Here is a 5,733-nt window from a genome sequence, read left to right as displayed (position 1 = left end):
GCCGGCGCTTCCGCGGGGTGGGGCGGGGCGGGGCGGGGCGGGGCGGGGCGGGGCGCGGCGTCTCCCGGGTTCGGGGCCGGGGACACGGCGAGTCGGGCGGGCGGGCGGAGTCAGGGGCGGGCGGGCCCGCGAAGGGGCTGACTTGGTGTGATGATTATTTTGCATATTCGAGCACCGCGACGGTTGGCGGTTCAGGGCTGCAGAGTCCCACCAAGGACACCCACACTGCTGATAAACACTGCACCGTCGAGGTTGTAGATGACGAGACCACTCTCCTAAGATCGTGCGCGTGATGGTACTTGGGGGCCTGTAGAACACCCCTCCACCACCAAAAAAAAAAAAAAAAAAAAAATCCAAATCCTATCTCCCAGGAGTTTGTGCGCTTTTAGGTTAAAGTAAAAAGGGGTCTAAGACTGTAGGTGGAATTCAGGTTGCTCACAGCTTCCAGAGCGAAGTTCTAGGCAATGACAAAGTCCACTTTCTGCCCAGGAACCAGTTGCTGAAGAAAAAAGCAGTTTATGGGCCTGTAGGTATATCTTTAGCCTACTTCTCCCTTTGGGATAAACTGGCAAGCTTCTGAGAGTTTCCTGCCCACACGGGACAGCCTTGCAAGCTTCCCATGGTGTATTCATATGCAAAATCCAGTAACAAGCTGGATCTCATTCCCCTGACCCTGAAGAGCCCTCAGTGCAACATCTTTAGGAGGGCCGAGTCGAGATGGACTGCTAAGATATCAGGGAAAGGACGCAATGAGATGTTACTGAGCCCGCCCGAGAAATCGGTGATTAACGGGATATCGTGACAGTGATCGTGATTGTGATGGGCCTGTAGGTCAAGGGAGCGACTGAGAAAGTATTAGATGGGAAAAAGAGAAAGGACAACAGGAATCATAGCACCGATATTTCAAACCCAGCACTGTTGCAGTTGGCCTGGAGGACAATTTGGCAAAGGGCAGGGAGGGGGGAACTGGGGTGTCTGTACTAAGCTAATTGTTCAGCACGTCTCCGTGCTAGGCGTCAGCACTACTCCTTGCCCTCAGATGTGACCATCAGAATTGTCGGAGACGATAAAATTGTCTGAAGATCAGGGTGGGCATGAGGCAGGGAGGAGGGGCTTGACCTTGGTTTCAAATCACTGATCTAGATGGATGCATTGAACTTCCAGGGAAGCTGGGAGAGGAATAGTGAGAAAAGATGATAAATACACGACAGGCAAGGGCAGGCATCACCTCTTGCTCTGCAGTACATAAGGTAGAATAAGTGAGCGGGTGAGACTGGTTAGAGGTAGATTTCTCTCCTGATGAGACACGTGCAAGAACAAATACTGTCTATGTATTGCACGGATACGACTGACCTTTGAGTCTCAAAGCTCATTTCCTGAGTTTCTAATGAGACAGCAGTTTCACATTCCAGGCTTGTTGATTAGAGCAAAAGGCTGTCTTAATTCCTTAAATTACGCAGGGATAGCACAGCGGGTAGGGCGTTTGCCTTGCACCCGGCCAATCTGGGTTCGATTCCTCCATCCCTCTGAGAGTATCCTGCCTGCCCAGCAGGGCCTGGCAAGCTACCCGTGGCATATTCGATATGCCAAAAACAGTAACAACAAGTCTCACAATGGAGACATTACTGGTGCCTGCTTGAGCAAATCGATGAACAACATATTGCCCGGCTGTGGTGCAGCTGGACTTGGCTTTTGGCTCCAGGGGTCGCAGACAGCAGAGCTGCCAGAAGGCACTGAGGTTTGAAGTCAGGGCCGTGTTTGCAAGGCAGGTGCTCCCAGCTACTGCACTATTGCTCCAGGCCCTGTAAAGGTGTAGGGGTAGAATTTACGTACAATAAAATTCACCCACTTTCAGTTGTACTCTGAATTTGAGCAAATGTGCTAGCCATGTCACCACAGTAAGGCATAGAACATTCTTGTGACTCCAGAAAGTTCTTTCATGTACTTTTATAGTCAACTCCTTCCCCACAACCCTGCCTGACCCAGAAAACCTGTCCTGTAAATGTATTACAAAAAAACAAACCCAGCTTTATTTTGTTTTTGGGGTCACAGCCAGAGATGCACAGGGGTTACTCTTGGCTCTGCACTTAGAAATTACTCCTGGCAGTGCTCGGGGGACCATATAGAATGGCGGGGACTGAGCCCAGGTCAGCCATGTGCAAGGCAAATGCCCCACCTGCTGTACTATCGCTCCAGCTCCGGCCCCTGTAAATGTATTTTTACCTATTCTAGAATTTTACATACATGGAAACAGTATGCAAGTTTTAAGGATGGCTCCTTCATCTCGCATGTTTTGAGACGCGTCTATATTCCTGTGTTTATCAGTAGTTTCTCCCTTGACTGCCTAATTTCTACCAGGTGGAAACAGCTTTTTTTAAAATCAAAGAACTGAAATTTACAATGTTATTGATAGTTGAGTTTTAGGCACATATTTTAACACCAATTCCACCACCAGGGTCAACTTCTCCCCACCAGTGTTCCAATTCCCGCCGCCCCCCCCCCCCCCCCCCGCCCCATTCTCTCCCCACCTGTCAACCTGACATTACATTACAAAGCGTCAGAGGCTGCTGCTGAGATCCTGTGGTTTCAGTTTTGCTGATATACGGCTTTACCACTCAAATAATGGATAGAAATGAAGCCCTGATTCCTGCTCGCCCGGTACTTACCATTCTTCTTCCCACTTTGATTCCTTTCCTTCTCTGTACCCAACACTGGGGTCAGCAGTGACTTAGGCACCCCTTTTGCAACAGTACATTTCCTCATCCAGGATTCTCTATACCACAGATACGTTAGATCATCCTGTCCTACTTCACTTAACATGATATCTTCCAATTCCAAAGATATTTTTTTTTGCAATAAATTGAACAATTTCATCGTTCCTTGCAATTGCATAGTACTGCTTTGTGTACACACAACACAACTTCATAATCCATTCATGTGTTGGACACCTCAGTTGGTTTGGAAACATGTTTTTTTATTCACTCAGTGATGGGTAGTTTTTTTTTTTAATTTTTTATTTTTTTGCTTTTTGGGTCACACCCAGCGATGCTCAGGGGTTACTCCTGGCTTTGCACTCAGGAATTACTCCTGGCGGTGCTTGGGGGACCATATGGGATGCCGAGGATCCAACCCGGGTCGGCCGGGTGCAAGGCAAACGCCCTACCCGCTGTGCTATCGCTCCGGCCCCAGTGATAGGTAGTTTTTAGTTTGGGGTTAATGCGAATAATATTACAAACATCTTCATGAGACATTTTCTGCTGGATTCTTGGATGAATCTTATCTTTACATCTTAAGTTTTGAAATTGTTGACAAGAGAACTGACTTTACCTTTTACCTCTGAGAATGCAAGACAGGTAATCAGTAGCCACCCTAGAAAGTTCCATCTCGGTTTTAGCTCTTGCCACTCTGCTTAAACCAGCAAAGTCTGATTCAGAAACATAGCCTCAAAAAATGTTCCACTTACCAGTGCTTCCATCTCTGTCTGTAGAATATAGTTTTCACTAGTTAGGATTAGTTTCCTTAAATGGGAATCACAACTTATGACAGAAACAATATTAGCCCTAAAAAAAATTTTGTCCTGTACATCTCTCCTGCTGAAATTAATGAAGTTTTCATTTTAATTAATATTTTATAACTTATGACAAAGATTTATTTTGGTGTCGTTCACAATCTTTAAAATCTTAGATATACTATGTACTTCACTGGAAATGTTTTTAGGTAAGTTCATGAGTGGTAAATAAGATATTTGCAAGCTTTTTCTCCAACTTGAATAATTTGGATATAGAATTATACCTTCATACCACTTTTATATATAAAATATCATTTTCCCCTTAAGTATGGAGACTGGTCAGATTCTTGAATGTCCTCATGGTGCTTGATACTCAGAAGCAGAGCAAAATCCTATTGCTACTATTTACTGCTTACCGAAGTCCGAGCTTTACCGTTCCTTGCAACGTTGAGATTCCAGGATAAAGTGTTCTGCTGAGCTGAGGAGTTAACACGAGTTAAAGTGCTTGTCTCGCACACTGCCAACCGTGGTTCGATCCCTGGTCAATGGCATTCCCCCAACCACCACCAGGAGTGATCTACTCAGAGACTTGAGTAGCCCCTGAGCACTGCTGGTATGATTCAAGAAAAAAACAAAAATGAAATTTACCTTTTCTCCTGATATACTCATATGCTACCTGCAGCTTATGTTTGCAAAAAATATGATTGGAATTCGTTCCAAAAATATATAGCTCATAGCCACTCTTTTGAGAAATACATTTAACTTCCCCAAAGTTCCCTCTAACAGTCAATTAGGCAAGGTCAGCCCAGGTTCTGTCCCCAGCATCCAATATGGTCCCCCAAGCCCTGCCAGGAGAGATTCCTAAGTGCAGAGCTAGGAGTAATCCCTGCACACCGTTGAGTGTGACCCAAAAACAACAAAAAATTTTATGGGCCAGAGCAATAGCACTTCGAGTAGGGCATTTGCCTTGCATGCAGCAGACATGCATTTGATGCCCAGAATCCCATATGGTCCCCTGAGCACTGCCAGGAGTGATCCGAGTGCAGAGCCAGGAGTAACCTCTGAGCACTGTCAGGTGTAGCACCCAAACCAAACAAACAAAAACATCGCCCAAATCAGTAAAGTAGAAATAAAAGATGCCTGTACAGTTGTAAGGTGTGGCACAGTTTATAGTTAGCAAAGCGTAAAATTAAATCCACAGAATTTGGAAAGTTACCATACCAGTAATGAAGCTGGAATAGGGGGCTTCGTGTTTGGACTTAGCGAGAATGTACTTGGGATCACAACTAATGACCCACAGAAAGCTCCAGTCAGGGTCTCTGCTTCTTTGGGTAGTTACTTTATGGTATTCTTTTTTGATTTTCATAACCCAATTGCTGAATTTTATAACGTTGTAACACTGCAACACTGTCTTCCCGTTGCTCATCAATTTGCTTGAGCAGACACCAGTAATATCTCCATTTCAACAAGTGACTTCTTGTTACTGTTTTTGGCATACTGAATACACCATGGGTAGCTTGCCAGGCTCTGTCGTACAGGCAGGATACTCTCGGTAGCTTGCCGGGCTCTCCAAGAGGGACAGAGGAATTGAACCCGGGGTCAGCCACGCGAAAGGCAAATGCCCTACCCACTGTGCTATCGCTCCAGTCCAGCTAAATTTTATTTATTTTTTGCTTTTTGGGTCACACCCAGCGATGCACAGGGGTTATTCCTGGCTCATGCACTCAGGAATTACTCCTGGCGGTGCTCAGGGGACCATGTGGGATGCTGGGAATCGAACTGGGGTCAGCTGGGCGCAAAGCAAACACCCTCCCTGCTGTGCTATCGCTCCAGCCCCCCTGCTGAATTTTATAACCCAATAAAAAGTTGTTCTTGAACCTAATGCCTTGTATTTAAGTATTTTAAGTCTGTCAATTCTTGGTGCTGATTGAGAGAGAGAGAGAGAGAGAGAGAGAGAGAGAGAGAAAGTTGTTCTTGAACCCAATGCCCTGTATTTAAGTATTTTAAGTCTATCAATTCTTGGTTCTGAGGTGGAGAGGGAGATAGAGAGAGAGAGAGAGAGAGAGAGAGAGAGAGAGAAAGAAAGAGCGAGAGGAAGGAAGAGAGGGAGAGAGGGAGTGAGAGAGGGAGGGGGGGAGAGAGAGAGAGAGAGAGAAAATCAACCAGAGAAATTTTTCCATTTGGGCTGGACTGATAGCACAGCTAGTAGGGCATCTGCACCCGGG

The sequence above is a fragment of the Sorex araneus genome, chromosome 1 (assembly GCF_027595985.1).
Source record: "Sorex araneus isolate mSorAra2 chromosome 1, mSorAra2.pri, whole genome shotgun sequence".
Classification (NCBI taxonomy): domain Eukaryota; kingdom Metazoa; phylum Chordata; class Mammalia; order Eulipotyphla; family Soricidae; genus Sorex; species Sorex araneus.
The sequence above is the reverse complement of the archived record's forward strand: the minus strand, read 5'-3'. Positions refer to the sequence as shown.